We start from the raw sequence: 17,698 nt of genomic DNA, 5'->3' as shown, positions 1-17,698 counted from the left end.
TATATGTATATGCAAAAGAGAGAGATACATTTCACAATTCTACCACTCAAGATAATTGCTATCAATATCTAGGTGTATATCCTTCTAGAACTTTTAAAATATACACTTATATATATTTTATTTACAAAACCCAGTATTTTATTTTAGGCTACATTTATAACCTGTTGTCTTTTCCATTTACCAACTTAGGATCATTGTCTTTCCATGAGAAGACATGTTGTTGAAGCTTGGAATTCCCTACTAAATCATTTTCAAAGGAATCTGTGATTGAGGTGGATCCAGTTTTCTAGAGAGAATGAGGAAATGTCTTTTGAAGCCATGCCTGGGAAGTACAATCAGCGGATGTTACTGCACAGATTTTTTCCATCACAGCTTCCTCCCATCTCAATAATTATGATTTCTTCCCTTATGCCACTTGTTCTTCCATGCTTTTTATTCATCATCTGTGATTAAAGCCTCTTTAATTAGGAGCTAGAGAATTCACTCTCTAATTGAGGACTCATTTAAAAATCATGGACCTGGACTTACAATTCTGGTCTTTCGCTGCTTGGGTCCATGCACTAGGACGCCTATAGCAATACATGGCTTCTTATTTCGAAGGTTCTTTAAATTCTGTTTAAAAAGACCTTAAAGAGTGCATAGACATCAAGTAGCACTCTAGTATTGGGAAGATTTTAGTTTAAATGAGATAGAACCATGCGAACTAAATTTTTGTTAATAAAAACATAAGCTTGCAAATTATATACTCTGTAACATTTCCATGGGCTATATAACCTCAGGAAGGGCAAACTATGTCTTTATAGAATAAACTGTAGGCTGGAAGTGTAATGGAAAGGACTCAGAGGAGTGTAACAAAATAATTAAAGGCTTAGAAAATAATATCCATGGAGCAATTAACAGGATTGTATTCATGGCCTTTGGTAAAATGGCTGTTAGTGATGACAAATGGTGATTACAATGGAAGACATGTTCTGTGTTGGAGAGTGACAAGCTGTTAACCAATGCAGACAAATCACAAAACAAGACCTGAAAGCCTTAAAAGAAATACTTATCGAATATCCATAAATGGGGACTTTCAAAAAGCCAAAGTCATTTATGAGAAAGGCAGTGAATTTGAATGAAAAATACATTGAACCAGTTGGAAGTCAGAAGGTCTGAGTTCTCCGTGGGCACTGCCACTGCCTCACTCATGGTCCTTCGTCATCCCATTCCCTCCGCGGATGGGCATCTACTCAGCTTTATAATGAAATGGCGGATGAAGAGATCACCCTACTCCATCAGCAGGACGTGCATCGTCATGGTGAGATCCTTCCTACCCAGTATGGCAGGACGTGCCGGTTGCTTTCTCCAGCATATTTCTTTCCATTCCTTCTTAGAAACAAATCCTGATACTTTCAGCTGGGCATAATTTTTCCTGGAATAAAAGACGACCCTTCTGAATTTTCCTGTGGCACAGTGTGGTCGTGTAGCTATGGTCTGGTAAGCGAGATGGAAGCAGACAAGTTGCACAGGACTCTTAGGAAGGTGACTTACAGGGAGCTTACTCAGCTTCAGGGATGCCTTTTTGTCTTACTTTTTCTCCGTTTCTTCCCCAAAGTCAGATGTCCTGGCTTAAGCTGCTGAAGCCACCTTAGACCCTGAGTGACCTGGAGAATGGAAGCCATTGTCTAGATGTTGGAACAAAGAAATGGCCTGGGTCTCCCTGATGACACCAGAGTCACCGTATGTGTCCTGGAGTACCTGCTCTCTGCTTCTTTTTCATGAGAGATAAGCACATTTTTCTCTTCTTTAGGCCACTGCTATTATTTTTTTTCCTGTTAAACACAGCTATATCCAGTCCTAACTGGTTAAACCTATAAAATGTAATTATTTCTTGTTTTAAAATAACTATAGCTACCAATTATTTTGCACTTAGTAGCTGCCAGACACTGTACTAAGTGTTTTATGGGTGTCATCTTATCTAATTTGCACAATAAGAATACTTACGAGGTAGGTATTATTATCTATAATTTGCAAATGAGAAAATGGAGGCTTAGAAAGCTTACATAGTATCCACAGGGTCAGACTGAAAAAAGCAGGGTTCTAAACCAGGTTGGGATGACCCCAAAACTTGTTCTAATCTTAATCACTGTTATCAGTGTAATGCAGTTATTATCCTCTGTGGATAGAAGATGCTATTCCTGATTCACTCATGGCTATATGAAATACACAAGGAGCACAATGTTGGCTAATATTTCTGGAGAATCTTACCGAATTGTCAGGATGTAGACAACCTTATGTCCAATCTGCTCCCTGAACAAGATTGGCAACACAGACCCAGCCTTCTGTAACACAGATGATAACTATCCCCAGACCTTACCTAGGTTGTCAAACATTCACCTTTATAACATATTTGCAAATAGAAATAACACTAATTGCAAAAATGATGGTGGGGATTAAATAGGAGGATATACGTAAAATGCATAGAAGAAAACCAGGTACACAGTAAATGCTTAATAAATGGTACCTGACAGCACTATTGTTTAAGGGATTCATAGTGAGATTGTGAAAATTTTCAGGAGTCCGAAATATTAGGTTCAACCACAACCTCTGCAACTTGCTAGTTATGTGAACATTGTTCAGTCATTTAACTTTTTGGCTTCTAATTTTCTAAGCAATACATTATTTATGTAACAGAATTGTAACTGGAGATAAAGCCTTTCCAGTCCCTATCCCAGTGCCTGATGCATTTTAGAATCCCAGCCAATGAAATTCTTGTCACTATTATTCTCACAGAACTCTAATGAACATATTACCAGTAGTGATTTTCTCCTTGGCCCATTAACCACACGGAAGGGAGTATTCGCCATGGGGTGTCTCTGTAGCCGAGGGCCCCGGCGTGTGGTTTCATCAGAGGCAGACAGCTGCGTGAATCACTGTGGTGGGCAGTGTGCTGGGCCGCCCTGCAGGTCCTGCCAGAGTGCTGTGGAATTCAAGTTTGTCTTCTCCAGTTTTAGTCTCTGCACGTGCATTGGTCTCCTTTCTGCCCCTACAGTCTGGCCAAGGCCATTCCAGCCTCAGGAGGGCAAGAGGAGGCCTGCTGGATGCATCCTGAAAACACAGGCCATCACTGTGGGCGAGATTTACCAGGACAGATGCCATTCTGCAAAGTGGGTACTTCCCATGAGAATCCATCCACGTTTTTTTATTCTTTCTCTTGGCAGACTTTCACTCTTTTCACAGCCTTGTTTCATAGAAATCAAATAATAAAACAGCACAGAATGAAAACAAGGGTCTTCTTACACGAATACCATTTATTTAATTCTAGCACTCATGATTTATTCCTATCAGAAAGTCATCTTAAATTTTTAGGGGCTCACAACGTTCAAAGCCTCACACAAAGTCCTAAACTAGTAGAGACATCTCTGCATCTCCCACTACTTTCTTCTCCAAGTCAAGTTTCACCTTAGGTTAGAATAGTCATATATACGAGTTGATGGGTGCAGCAAACCACCATGGCACATGTATAGCTACGTAACAAATCTGCACATTTTGCACATGTATCCCAGAACTTAAAAGTAAAATAAAAATAAAAAAAATTACAACATTGGAAAGCAAAACAAAACAAACAACAACAAAAGCCATAGATAACCTTTTTCATCTTAAAATCCCCCATTTTACTCCTAACTGTCAAGGAAAAACAGATGGTTCTAAACTCTTCCTTCTGGGCTCCTAGTGGTAAAACAATTTGCAAGGCAACCATGGAGGAAAGGTGCCCGCAGTCTCTAAGCTCACATGGCCCCGCTCCCTCCATCAGTCTGTGGCCTCAGGAGGGCACTGCTTTGCCTGTGAGTGGGAGGGAGCTACCCTGTGAGGTATGAGTAGCTCCCAACAGACCATCTGAAGTCATTTTCCCAGGTGGCACGAGAAACACAGAGCCAGACATTACACTGCTTTCCAAAGAGGTGAGCTCTTTCTTGTTTCTTAACTGCTTTTTAAAAATCCAAACAAAAATGAAGCTGTGGATGCATGCAAGAAGAAAGACTAAGCAAAAATAACACTTAAAAGGAAGCAGGTTGGAGAGGGTGTGTGTGTGTGGCTGGGCAGGGGTGAGTCCTTAAATTGTGGTTTTGAAATTAAGGTCCATGTTCTGTGATAATAAGCTATCTATCAATGAGAAAGGCTGAGATTATGACAACAGAAAAAGGAGTAAAGGATTTGGTGGTTTAATTGCGTTTCTGTTCTTTTTTATATCTGCATCTTCTTTGAAGGCAAATATCAAGCTCTGTTTGGCTTTTGTGGAAAGTCATTTCTGAAGGCCTGTCTTACTTGACTGTTTCTCACTCTCTGGCTCTTCTGTCACCAGTGTCCTAGAGTTGCCTCTGCTGCCCCAGAGAGGATGGTGGCACAAACAGCGGTGCTGTCAGCGGTGATGGAGGCAGCGCCGAGACTCCAGGGCCCTTCTGGTTGAAGCTGTGTCCCACCACGCAGTTCAGCACCTGCCAGCACTTCCAAGTGTGTGATTGTCATGCTTCTCTGATTACTTCTTCCTTTGGACTCCCATAGCAATTTGTACATTACCATGGAATTGATCAAATTGCTTTATAACTAGCTGTTTATGTGTCTTTAATCTGTATCATTTTGGATGGCAGGAAATGCTCTTTCAGTAATTTTTTTGTCTGCACTGATTGGAATACTGCTTAGTACATAGTAGGTATTCAATCGTTTTTCATCAAATGAATGAAAGCTCTCCAAACCACAGCAATTATATGTAGGCAGAGACTCTTAGTGTGTAATCTGATTTAACATCTGAGTTTTGGAAAATAGTTGCTGAGAGCATTGCAACAATAATAGAGTGCAATTCCCTACCTTTATTTGTTTTCTTTTGTTTTGTTTGAGACGGAGTCTCGCTCTGTCGCCCAGGCTGCAGTGCAGTGGCGCGATCTCGGCTCACCACAAGCTCCGCCTCCCGGGTTCCCGCCATTCTCCTGCCTCAGCCTCCCGAGTAGCTGGGACTACAGGCGCTGCCACCACGCCCGGCTAATTTTTATATTTTTAGTAGAGACGGGGTTTCACCGTGTTAGCCAGGATGGTCTCAATCTCCTGACCTCGTGATCCGCCGGCCTTGGCCTCCCAAAGTGCTGGGATGACAAGGGTGAGCCACTGCACCCAGCCAATACCCTACCTTTAATAAAGGATATTTTACTCCTTTAGTGTGACATATAGGTGTTTGTTAAGCCCAGAGATAACTTTCTTTACGACGTAGATGAGCAGGCCCAGAGGTCCATGTCAGGATGTGGTGCCCTGGCTTACTCTGGGTTCATATCAAGTCATTTTTCCTCTACGAAACCTCTTTCAGATGATCTTTGGAGCCTGTATCATATGTGCAGGGTCAAAATCAGGCTGGATACAGTGTTCCACTTCCAGGGAGCATCTCTAGTTTGAGCCCAGACCACGAACCCCCAGCAAGGCCCTAATCCATCCAGTTAAATCCTTGGTAATGACTTCCTCAGTTCCCACCTCTGGATCTTTAAGGAAGCAGCACTTCCTGAATGTGGCATTGCTTTGTGGAGATGGTGACTGAGTAAGTCAGGGGTGCTCCTTGCTACTGTCGGTGAGCCGGCCACCCAGAGAGAGTCTGCTGCTGGCTGCATGAGCCCGGCCTGTGCTTTGTGGACCGAGCTGGTCTAAGCAGACTCACAGAATGCACAGGTGTTGTGGAAGCTCTGATGGCTGCCCCATCCTTCCTTTAGGACAGAAGCACTTACTCCACCAACCTCTTGGAATGTTGGCAGCTGAAGGGGTGGCAAGCCTTTCCTGTAACTACACCACAATTCAACTCCTTTGTCTACCCAGCCCCAGTTCCTTCAATTCTCCATGGGTATTGATCTGGAGGGAAATTCTCAATAAACTTTCTTCTTGTAAATTTCATCTCAGCTCCGTTTCTTGGAGAACCCCACCTAAGACGGGTGGCAACTCTAACCCTCCTGCACACCTAGACTTACTGATAGATTTAGGGAATAAGAGAGGGAGACAGAGAATGAAGCTGATATCATCTAGACTCACAACAACTAGTTCTGCAAACTCATGTTCGTCTGGGGCACTGACTCTACCAGTTAGCAGAAGGACTCTAATGCCAGCTTTTGCCTAACTCCTAGCCTCTTATAAGCTGTAATCATTTAGTCACAACCATAGGGAACTTCCTGGACTTAGCTCTATAAAGCATTCATAAAAATTCAGATCTTCGGGAATGACAGCAGGATAGTAAAAAAGCAAAACTTTTACCTTTAAGGAAACTCAGATTCAAATTCTTGCTCTTGCAATTATGAGATCAATGACACTAGGTTGCTTATTTTATCACCCTGATGTTCGGTGTCTTCTGTGAATGATAATAATAACAGAAGTCACCTCAAATAACTCTTGTGAGGTTTAAGAGAAAATTATGCAATACTTAAAATACAATCGCTGATATATAAGAGCTCACTGGATTTTTTAAATTAAGAGATTCTAAGGTGGGGTGCTGTGGCTCACGCCTGTAATCCTAGCACTTTGAGAGGCCGAGGAGGGTGGATCACCCGAGGTCAGGAGTTTAAGACCAGCCTGGCCAACATAGTGAAACCCCATCTCTACTAAAAATACACAGATTAGTCAGGCACAGTGGCATGTGCCTGTAGTCCCAGCTACTCGGGAGGCTGAGGCAGGAGAATCACTTGAATCCAGGAGGCAGAGGTTGCAGTGAGCCGAGATTGCCCCACTGCCCTCCAGCCTGGGCGACAGAGCCAGACTCTGTCTCAGAAAAAAAAAAAAAAGATTCCAACTCCTGGTTTACTACTTAACCCTTGTTTAAAGACTGTGCAACAGGCTTAATAACCCCCTTTTCAAATTATTTAATTTCCAGAAATTTTTATGATAGAAAACTCTTCATTCTAGCTTACGAAACGTCTTCCGTAATAGCTTCTGCTCCTTTCTGCTTCGTGGCTATCCACTCTTTCTGTGATGTTCTACTAACTCACTGAGTATTTTTTAAAATTTAGAGTTATGAAGACTTATTCTAATCCTTGGTGAATTAACCAAACTCTGAAGATAACATTTTCATCTCTGTTCAGTGGGTTCTGTCTGATCTAGGAAAAAGAAAAAGTTTTCTGATGGAACTCATCAAGATCAGCCTTTATCCCTGGCTGCCCTGGCTCCGAATGCTGTGTTGCTTTTAAAGCAGTCAAACACATGAAAGCCAGACTTTTCTTAGAGTTCTAGAACTTCCTTGGTGGTACTCCAGACTGCCTGGGGCTCCCTTCGTGGTACTCCGGGCTGTCCCGGGCACATGGTTTCCGTGCTCGGACACCCAATGCCTGAACTCAGCACCTGACACAGTCCCTGGGTTCACATGGTTTCCGTGCTCGGACACCCAATGCCTGAACTCAGCACCTGCCACAGTCCCTAGGTTCACATGGTTTCCGTGCTCGGACACCCAATGCCTGAACTCAGCATCTGACACAGTCCCTGGGTTTCCAAGTGAGCAAATGCTTTCTCTTCGCTCTTGAGCACGGGCTGGTTGAGGTCCCAGCCTTCTCCTCTCCCTCAGCACCGCATTCCCAGTTTTCTCCACTCCTCTCTACACTCCTCTCTAAAGGAAGGTGGTCCACGCTGCGTCCTGACCCGGAGCGCTGAGCAGCAGAAGCCCGTGGCCTCGCTGGAGTCGCTGTGCGGAGCGGCCTCGGCTTCCCCTGCACAGTGACGGCGCAGACCTGCTTTCTCCCGTCCCCAGCAGGCACCTTTTCTCTTCGGAAGGCCCCACATATATGACCTACAAGGCAGTAAGCGGGGGATACGTGTGCTCGTATCTTTCAGCGGAAGTGGCAAAGATGAGGGCGACAAGGGTTCAATATTTACGTTCGGCAGAACTCTGCAGTTTTCATTGGTTTGCACAAACCGATACAATGTATACATTAGCTCCTGCAGAGGCCGGGAAAGGTGAGGAGAGAGGAGCGGGGGCGGTGGCGGCTGTGGGAACAGCGAGCAGGTCCTGGGAGGCTGCAGCGGCGGCAGCGCAGAGGCCCCGGCGCAGGCGCAGGCGCAGGCGCAGGCTCAGGCGGGCTCCGCACGCGCAGCCCAGGCCTCCTCCCGGCCGTGCTCTGTTCTTGCACTTCGCTGTGCGTGGAGTCCGCATCTTTTCTCGCTGCCAGTGGGCATTTGGAAAGCTGGCTTAGTCTCCATCCTCGGTCCCCATCTCAATATATATATACATTTTTTGGTCGCAGACTGACGTGGGGAAAACATTTGTTGGAGTTCGTTTTTGTCACGAGGTCCGTGTGTGCCCGTTACCCGCTGGGAGGAGTGACAGTCTGAGCACGTGGTCACATTGACTGAGAAACCGAAAGGCCTGGCCAGGCGCGGCGGTGGCCCACGCCTGTAATCCCAGCACTTTGGGAGGCCGAGGCGGGGCATCACGAGGTCAGGAGATCGAGACCATCCTGGCCAGCATGGTGAAACCCCGTCTCTACTAAAAATGCAAAAATTAGCCGGGTGTGGTGGTGCGAGCCTGTAATCCCAGTTACTCGGGAGGCTGAGGCAGGACAGTCACTTGAACCCTGGAGAGGAGGTCGCAGTGAGCCGAGATAGCTCCGCTGTACAAAAAAAAACAAAGAAAAGAAAAGAAAAAGAAAGAAAACAAAAGACATAATATCATAATGATGATGGGCAATTCCAGTAATTAAAATTATTTCAGAAAAGTATTGATTTCTTTTAAATTAAAATATGCCCAGCTTATTTATATTTTATATATATTCAAATAACTTTTTGGTGATCCAGTCTTCTTTATTTTAAAGCACTTGTGAGCTGACTTTTCTGTTTATACTGGAAGATGTTCTATAGCCCAGAACAATAATTGAGAATGCCATATAAATACTTTAAATTTAGGAGGGTGTCTCTCACTAGCTAACCTACAATTCCTTTAGTGCAATAGCTGGGGAAAAGAGTAAGATTCTAGGGAAAAGAGTTCTTGGTTTTAATTTCTTTATGTTCTGCAGCTTTATTATCATTGAAATTCTCCAAATTAAAATGCAAAAGCTCAGCTTCTTGGCTGGGCTGCTTACTTAACCTTAATAAAATATAAGGGTCTGTTTCATTAATCAGAAACACAGCAGACACACTGCATAAATTTTGTCTTCCACTTTGTCCTTTGTATTTCAGAACGATAATCATAATAAAAAAAATCTTGGGTTTGGCAGGACAATCATGTTCTCTTTGTTTCTATCATGTTTCTATGTAAAATAGATTTCTCAGACAGACTAAATGCCTTAAGGGGTAAAAATTCCTATGATCCTGTTCTCTGGAAATCTTTAAAAATAGAATAAACTTTCCTTTGTCTGGGTGTGGTTTAAGCACAGGCTGTGGTTGGCAGAAGGATTGTTTAACTGACCTGCTGGTGCTGCTTTAAGCTGCATGATCACTTAGATGAATTTTCCCTTAATCCTTGCCAGATTTAATTTATCACAACAATACTTGTTTTATAGATGTAGTAAAACAAAAGTCGGGTGCAATCTTCTTTTTCATTGTAAAGTAATACAACAGTTTATTTCTCAAATTGGAGAAAGTAAAATTAAATCAGGAACAGGTATGATGTGTTTTCCTTCCTCAGATGTCTCCTGAAGGACAGTGAAACGTGATAAATAGCATGCCATTTAAGACAGTATCTTTCCAGACAACTGGACCAAATCAGCAAAACAGAACCATGTGTTCCATCAGGGCCACCTTCACGTTGTGCCTGTGCATCTGAGGCCGGGCATCTGGACAGAGGGAGGAGACTGACCATGTGGAGGTGTGCCGGTGGGCGCTGGCGGGAGAGCCAGTGGGATGGGTTGGAGAAGTGGTTTCACAGGTGTGCTTACCCCCATGTCAGTCCGGCCCCCATTGTGCATGCGTCATTCTATTCTCTTCCCAGACGTGCTGTCCAGTTCCCGTGCCTGGAGTGATGTGTCACAAAAGTCTTCACTTTCCTAAGAAGCCCCAAAGAAAAGCATAAGGTTATCATTCCAGCACACCAATCACTAGCACGCACACACCCACGCACACACAGAGAGAAAGCGTAACAATGGGAGGTTTTTATAACTAGATTTCACGTACAGTTAAATTCAAAATAATATTTTCAGGTACTCAATTCTTTTTTCTCTTGAGAGAAACTCCAAAGTTTCTTTTTAACAGTTAAGCTTTATTGATATTGTTCATTTACCTGAAAATACACTCGTTGTAAGCATCTAAATCAATGCTTTTTAGTTAATTTATAGAATTATACAACCATCACTACCATCCAATTTTAGAATGTTTCCATCACTCCAGGAAGTTCCCTGGGCATCTGCGGTCAATTTCCTCTCCTATCCTCAGTCCCAGGCAAGCACTAACTGCTTTCTGCTCTATACTTTTTTAAACATTTTACATAAAAATCAAATCATACACTAGAAGGTCTTTGTGGATACGTTGTTTCCTTAGCATAATGGTTTGAGGTTCATCTGTGTTGAAGCATGTGTCAGTGGTTTGTGCCTTTTTATTGCCTAGTAGTATTTCAATATATGAGTATATACTTTTTTCCCCCAAATAATTTTCTAGTTGATAGACATTTGACTCCTTTCTACTTTCGGCTATTATGTATATGCTATTTATGAATATTCACGTATAGGTCTTTGAGTAAACATAGGTTCTCATTTCTCTTGGGTAGGCAGATACTCAAGAATGGAATTCCTGCGTCATATGCTGTTTGTGTTTAACTTCTTTTTAAGAAACAGATATTGCTTTCCAAAACAACTGTATCACTTGACATCTCTTCAGCAATGTATGAGAGTTTCAGTTTATCCACATCCTTGGTAACACTTGTTATTGTCTGAATTTTTTTTTTTTTTTTTTTGAGACACAGTTTCACTCTGTCGCCCAGGCTGGAGTGCAGTGGCTCAGTCTCGGCTCACTGCAACTTCTGCCTCCCGGGTTCAAAAGATTCTCCTGCCTCAGCCTCCTGAGTAGCTGGGATTACAGGTGCATGCTACCATGCCCGGCTAATTTTTGTATTTTTAGTAGAGATGGGGTTTCACCATGTTGGCCAGAGTGGTCTCAAACTCCTGACCTCAAGTGATCTGCCCACCTCGGGCTCTCAAAGTGCTGAGGTTACAGGTGTAAGCCACAGCACCTGACCCATTGTCTGAATTTTTATTATCATCATCCTAGAGGGAATGAAGTGGATGTTATTGTGCTTTGGATTTACAATTACAATGATTTTTCATGTTGAGCATCTTTTGTTACTTTTTTTTTTTTTTTTTTTTGAGATGGAGTCTCACTCTGTCACTCAGGCTTGGAGTGCCGTGGCTCGATCTTGCCTCACTGCAACCTCTGCCTCCTGGGTTCAAGCGATTCTTCTGCCTCAGCCTCCTAAGTAACCGGGTCTACAGGCGTGCACCACCACGCCAGGCTAATTTTTGTGTTTTTAGTAGAGATGGGGTTTCGCCTCGTTGGTCAGACTGGTCTCGAACTCCTGACCTCAAGTGATCTGCCCGCCTCGGCCTCCCTAAGTGCTGGGGTTACAGGCGTGCTCCACCCCCCCGGCCATTGAACATCTTTTCATGCGGTAATTGTGCATTTGGGCGTCATCTTTGGATAAATGTCTATTCAAATTATTGCCTATTTTAACTTTTATTCTTTTTTCATTTTAAAATGGATACATAATAGATGTAGATATTTTTGGGGATATATATAATATTTTGATACATCTAAATATAACATAGAAAGATCAAGCCATAAAACATATAAAGATCAAGTCAGGGTTCTTCACCTATTTTTAATTTTTTAAAACATTATTGAGTTGTAGAAGTTCTTAATATATCCTGGATACAAATTTTTTATGAGATACGTATTTTAAAATATTTTCCATTAGTCTGTGGCTTGTCTTTTAATTTTAATGATGTCTCTTGAAAAGTAAAAGTTTTAAAATTTTCATGAAGCCCAAGTTATCAGGTTTTCCTTTATAGATCATGATTTTAGGGTCACATCTAAGAAATCTTCGCCTGACCCAATGTCACGGATATTTTCTCTCATCTTACCACAAGAATTTTTATAGTTTTAGCTCTCATATTTAGGTCAAGGATCCATTTTGAGTTGATTTCTAGTGTGAGATGATATCAGATAAAGATGTAGGATTATTACTATTTTTGCATATGAATATCCAATGGTTCTAGAACTATTTGTTGAAAAAATTATCATTTCGCCACAGAATTATTTTGTCTCTGTGTCAAAAATCAATTGAACATAACTATAAGGGTTTGATTCTGGACTTTCTATTTAGCTGTACCCATCTATGTGTCTGTCTTTATGCCAGTCATTTTGCCTTCATTACTGTAGCTTTGTATCAAGTTTTGAGACTGAGAGGTGGAAGTTCTCCTAGTTTGTTGTTCTTTTGTGAGAGGTGGAAGTTCTCCTAGTTTGTTGTTCTTTTGTGAGTGAAGCCAAATCATTGTGTTAGTACTACTCCTCTCACTATAAGCAATGGTTTAATTTCCACTCCTGAAAAAAAAAAAGTATGAGAAAGGGGATCATCTGCAAAAGCGTTTGGGTCTTTTTATTGCCCCCTGTATGAGTTAGCTGTTGCTATATAATAAACCGCCTCAAAACTAGTGGTTTAAAAGAACAACCATTGATTTAGATCCCAACTGCCTGGGTCAGCAATGTGGGATGTGCTTAGCCAAGCAATTCTTCCCTCCGCCTCAGTCACGTGGCTGAGGTCAGCGCCCAGCCACCCTGGCAGCCCTGCTCCTGGGGTTGACGGGATGTCAGCCGGGCCATGGGGTCGCTGGGCCATGTGTTTCACATTGCCGTCTGACGAGCCTGAGCTTGTTTCCGTGACAGCGGGGTGCCAAGAACAGCAAAAGGGAAGACTTTCCCAGTCTTTCTGTCTCTTCTGCTAAGGGCCTATTGGTGAAAGCTAGTGATGAGGCCAAGACCAGGGTCAACTTGGGAGGGCCTTCCAAAGGCAAATACAGGGACATATGAACTCACTGAAGGCGTTGCTGGGATCCATCTACCACTGGTTTTAGCAGCTTGCAGGAGCTGCTTTGAGAGAACCAGGTTTCTGGGCATGAGCCAAGCCAAAGTTTAAACCAAAGTTTAACAAACCCACTACTTCAAAGCGGTACTCAGTTTTGGTGGTTGGTACTTAGTTAGGCGCAGAGTGCCCAGACATAGATCCCTGCGTCTCTACTGATGGCTAGCCCTAGTCATCAAGGACATGGGAAGATAAAATGGTTTCTTACCATTTTCCTGAGGATCACAAAACTTTGAGGAAACCAGAAGACCCAAAAATATATCCTCAGTAAAACCAGTCTGGGACCCCCATCTCCATCCCTTCCTAACTAACATGATTCACCTTTAGAGTGAGATGATTTTAGGGATTTTAGGAGTTCATGGAGGCTCAATATGGCTGATGTACCTTAGAGCTACATGGAAGGGGCGGTGCCCTCACCATTACTATGTCTAGGCAGCAGGGCATCCCTGGCATTAAGAAGCACTGCTCATCTGTAAATAGCTGAACCACACAAACTAGTTTTTTCCTGAAAAAAAAAAATACAAGCAGGTGCTAGGTTTTTAATGAGAGACAAAGCTTTACTTCCAAATTCACAATCTTCATACTTACTTCATTATTGCCTTTTCACCATGTGATGTGGGTCACACACAATGAACAATTGGCAACGGTTCATACTTTTTTATATTCTAGCAATGAGTGCCAAAAATATTCCTTTCTCTTAGTAGATCTTTTTAATAAAAAATCTATAGAAGGAATGCTTTATTTTGAACTAAATCATTTCAATAGGCAAGGTGACAGAATTGTGGCTGAAATCTGTACCATCAAATTGACAATAAAATGTCTATTTGCAGTTTGTCGTGAGCTTTGTCTCACATCATTGTATGATGTGCTGCTGCTGCTGTAATGAGAATACCTGGACTATTTAAGCAGATGAGTGGGTGTCGACGCAGAAGAGAGGAAGGAAGCAGAACTGTCTGGGCACTGCCCTGTAAGTACAGTTGACCTGGTCTGGAGGGCAGTGCTTTGTTGAGCAGTCGTAGTTCCTTAGCCCAGAACTTAGGGGTTAAAAAGACTCCTTGGGCCAGCCAGGAACACCAACCACCATTTACATATAAATTGGGAAAATTAGTTTTACAAATAAAATTCATTTGTAAATTGGGGTTAATCTGACATGTTTATTTCAGAATATATAGATAAGAGCTGGATTTATATGAAAACTGACAGACTTTTTAGCTAAACTAAGCAATTCAATTCCATGCAGAGAGTACAATAGGCTTCTTGTTTTTTTCTTTGATCTGACAAGTGTGTTAGTTGAGATGATTATTTTGCTGCATTATGTTGGGATCATGAATAAGGAATTGGACCAGAAGAATTTAAGTTATTGCAAGTCCAAATTACTTCAGGCACCAAGCCAGAGACTAGTTTCTTTCTTTCTTTCTCTTTCTTTCTTTCTCTCTCTTTTTCTTTCTTTCTCTTTCTTTCTTTCTTTCTCTTTCTCTCTTCCTTTCTTTCTTTCCTTTCTTTCTCTTCTCCTTCCTTCCTTCCCTCCCTCCCTCCTTCCTTCTTTTCTTTCTCTTTTTTCTTCCTTCCTTCCTTTCTCTTTCTTTCTTTCTTTCTCTTTTCCCTTCCTTCCTTCCTTCCCTTCTTCCTTTCTTTCTCTCTTTCTCCCTTCCTTCCTCCTCCTTTCCTTCCTTCCTTCCTCTCCTCCTCTCCTCCTTCCTTCCTTCCTTCCTTCCTTCCTCTCTCTCTCTCTCTTTCTTTCTTTCTTTCTTTCTTTCTTTCTTTCTTTCTCCTTCCTTCCTTCCTTCCTTCCTTCCTTCTTTCCTTCCTTCCTCTTATATAAATTTAAGGTGTACAGGTGCAGTTTTGTTCCATGGATATATTACATACTGGTAAAGTCTTGGCTTTTAATGTCACCATCACCTGAATAGTAGACATTATACCCACTAGGTGATTTCTCATCTTTTTTGGGGCAGGGCACAAGGTCTCCCTCCACTTCCCAGGCTGGAGTGCAGTGGTATTATCATAGCTCACTGCAGCTTTGAACTCCTGAGCTCAAGCGACCCTCCGACCCCAGGCTTCTGAATAGCTAGGACTGTAGGTGTGTGCCACTGCACCTGGCTAATTTTTTTTTTTTTTTGGTGGAGGCTGGGTCTCTCTATATTGCCCCAGGCTAATCTTGAACTCCTGGGATCTGGTGATCCTCCCACATCAGCCTTCCAAAGTGTTGAGATTACAGGCGTGAGCCACTGCCCCTGGTCTTCGCAGCTGCCATTATATAAAGGAGCTTCTGAGAAATGTGGTGGTCTTGTTGGTCAGAGACAGGCGTAGCTGCTGCCTTCAGGAATATGGTGTTTTAAGCGAGGCACCTGCGGACTTCAGGTTCTGTTTCAATTTGTGGATGAAGCAAGAAAGCTGCTGCCTGACAAGGATGAGTTGCTTCGTTAATTAAATTAGCAGTGGAAACTTTACTGGCTTTAATGAGTGTAAAATAAGCCACAGAAATAAAGATAGTGATTAAAGCATGCTAATCTGATTAGAATCGCAGTGTGCAGAGTTATAGGCTACTTGATATTAGAGAATCATCGACTAAGGCCGGGAAGAGCCAGAGTCCTGTTTTAAAGAAGAGGATGGTTGCCGATGGCACACAAACTTGGAGCTGCTGCAGGATTGCCAAATTGCTTGGGGGGGATTATGTGTGATAAATGCCATGAAAATCACGGGGCATTGTTGAAAGAGTCCTGTTCGTAGAAGGAAGGGTTTTCTGAGCATTCACAGTGAAAGGAGCTGAATCCAACTTCAGTGCTTTCCCCAGCACAGCAAGATTTACCAGCCGAGTTTCAGCCTCTCAGAATTTCAAACATATGGAAAATTGACAGAGTAGAAAGATTCTAAGATATTTGTACTTTCTCTATCCTGACCCGTACAATGAAAGCAGTGTTCATTTAAGACAGTGAGACAGAGAATATTCAAGTGTCTGCTGTAGGAGAGAAATGCTGTCTCATTAAATTCAATGCGGTACAAATCACATCTTTAAATTATTGCATAAATCCTTTCCAATGCTCAGCTCCTTGGTCTAAGTTAGCATAGAACTAATTTTAGCTTCTGAGTGTAGTTAGATGGAAACTGTCTATTTTACTTCCACCAGTTCCCAGCCTCTCATTTCCTGGTTTGTAAAATTTCCATTTGCCCCAAAGTCTGAATGTTAAAACAGGTAGTCTGTCTTTGTCATTTTCTGTGTCTATATACAGTGCATTGTTTATGAGACTGTTATAATATTTAGATATTCATAAACCAATAGAAACATAATAAAATTTGCTATTAAAACAAAGAAAAACCAAAGTTTTCAGAAGACATGAATTCTGAATTAAATAAAAACAGTAGCTTATATTTCTTAGTAGCTTAGGTTTCTAGCATTTGGCATTGACTATTTTAAATTTTTATTTCTTCAGTATGGGTTTATTGTAGGAATAGATTTTCCTTCAGTTTTGCAAATGATGAGATGTAAGGAGACATTCACTTTGGGGCCAGTATTGTGACAGAAGGTTATGGCTGTTTCAAATCAAATTAGTCAGAAAATAGACATTTTATTGTCAATTTGATAGTATAGATTTCAGCCACAATTCTGTCACCTTGCCTATTGAAATGATTTAGTTCAAAATAAGGCATTACTTACTATAGATTTTTTATTATAAAGATCTACTAAGAGAAAAGAATTTTTTGGCCCTCATTGCTAGAATATAAAAAATGTGAACGATTGCCAAAATACACCTGGATAGAATGTATTCATTCAGTTGTTTATATGGATCTAATACATTAATTATAAATCACAATACAGTTTATGCCCCTCACAAAATACTATGTGAAGTTCAATTTCAGTGGAAGTGCCACATATGTGGTAACAGAAATAGACTTTTTTCAGCCAATGAGTAGTTGTTGAGTAGCCCAGAAGATGCATTATTTATCCTGTGTGTTTGTTTTTTACAGGAATATATATGATCCGGTGAATAGATAAACTATTTGTCTGTCTTAGATTTTTAAGAGACATATTGATAATGCCACTTAAAGATATAGACACTAACTAGGTAGAACATGAAGTCTTTCTTTAAGTTCAGACTCTCTTCCTCCCTCTGTCCTCAGCCTGAAAGCCACTGGAAGCCGGTAGGTGGGCTGAGCCAGGCATCTGCGAGGGGGGACCAGTGGCACAGTGCGGGTGCGGCTGCCTGAGCAGACCCAGATGGCCTCTGTGCAGGCTGCGAGGCTATTGAAGCCCTGGAGGCAGGCAGGGTTTCTGCACAGAGGGAGGCCGGCGGGATGCTTATAGATGTTCCATGGATGGGTGTTGAGTCGGAACAGGTGAAGGGCCCTCCTTGCAGGAGGCAGGGACTTGGGGTACAGTGATGGACGTGGAAGGCTGACTGAGGGAGAGGGAATCCGTAGGCTGGGGAGGGATGACTGTGACCTGGCGTGGAAAGGGGTACTGGAACCTAAGAGAGGACAAGGTTGTTTGAGTGAGGGTGCTGCTGGAGTGACCCTCCGTGGGGTATGAACCTGAGAATGGGGTGAGGAGGGCATCTTGGGTGGAACAAAGATGATGGCATGGCAGCCTTGCATGGACATTGGAGTGCAAGCAATGGCATGAGGCACCCATGCTGGGAGCAC

General features: G+C 42.4%; 2 long non-coding RNA genes across 5 annotated transcripts in view; both read left to right on the top strand.

The window, feature by feature from the left end:
• The window catches only part of LOC105466545 (uncharacterized), a 28,265-nt gene extending 21,746 nt beyond the window's left edge, over positions 1-6,519 (top strand). For 3 of the 4 annotated variants that reach the window (XR_011620720.1, XR_011620718.1, XR_011620721.1), the window contains exon 3: positions 190-6,519. This is a non-coding gene — a long non-coding RNA (uncharacterized lncRNA). The remainder of the gene's footprint in view (positions 1-189) is intronic. The other variant, XR_011620719.1, reaches the window with a different exon arrangement.
• A 1,558-nt stretch (positions 6,520-8,077) lies between these two features.
• On the top strand, positions 8,078-14,159 carry LOC139362139 (uncharacterized). The gene is made up of 3 exons (XR_011620467.1): positions 8,078-8,462; positions 9,617-9,796; positions 13,888-14,159. It is a non-coding gene; the product is annotated as an uncharacterized lncRNA (long non-coding RNA).
• Positions 14,160-17,698: the final 3,539 nt, after the last annotated feature.

This window comes from Macaca nemestrina, chromosome 3 (genome assembly GCF_043159975.1).
Source record: "Macaca nemestrina isolate mMacNem1 chromosome 3, mMacNem.hap1, whole genome shotgun sequence".
Lineage (NCBI taxonomy): Eukaryota > Metazoa > Chordata > Mammalia > Primates > Cercopithecidae > Macaca > Macaca nemestrina.
Note: the sequence above shows the minus strand (reverse complement) of the source record. Positions and strands in the feature narration are given on the sequence as shown.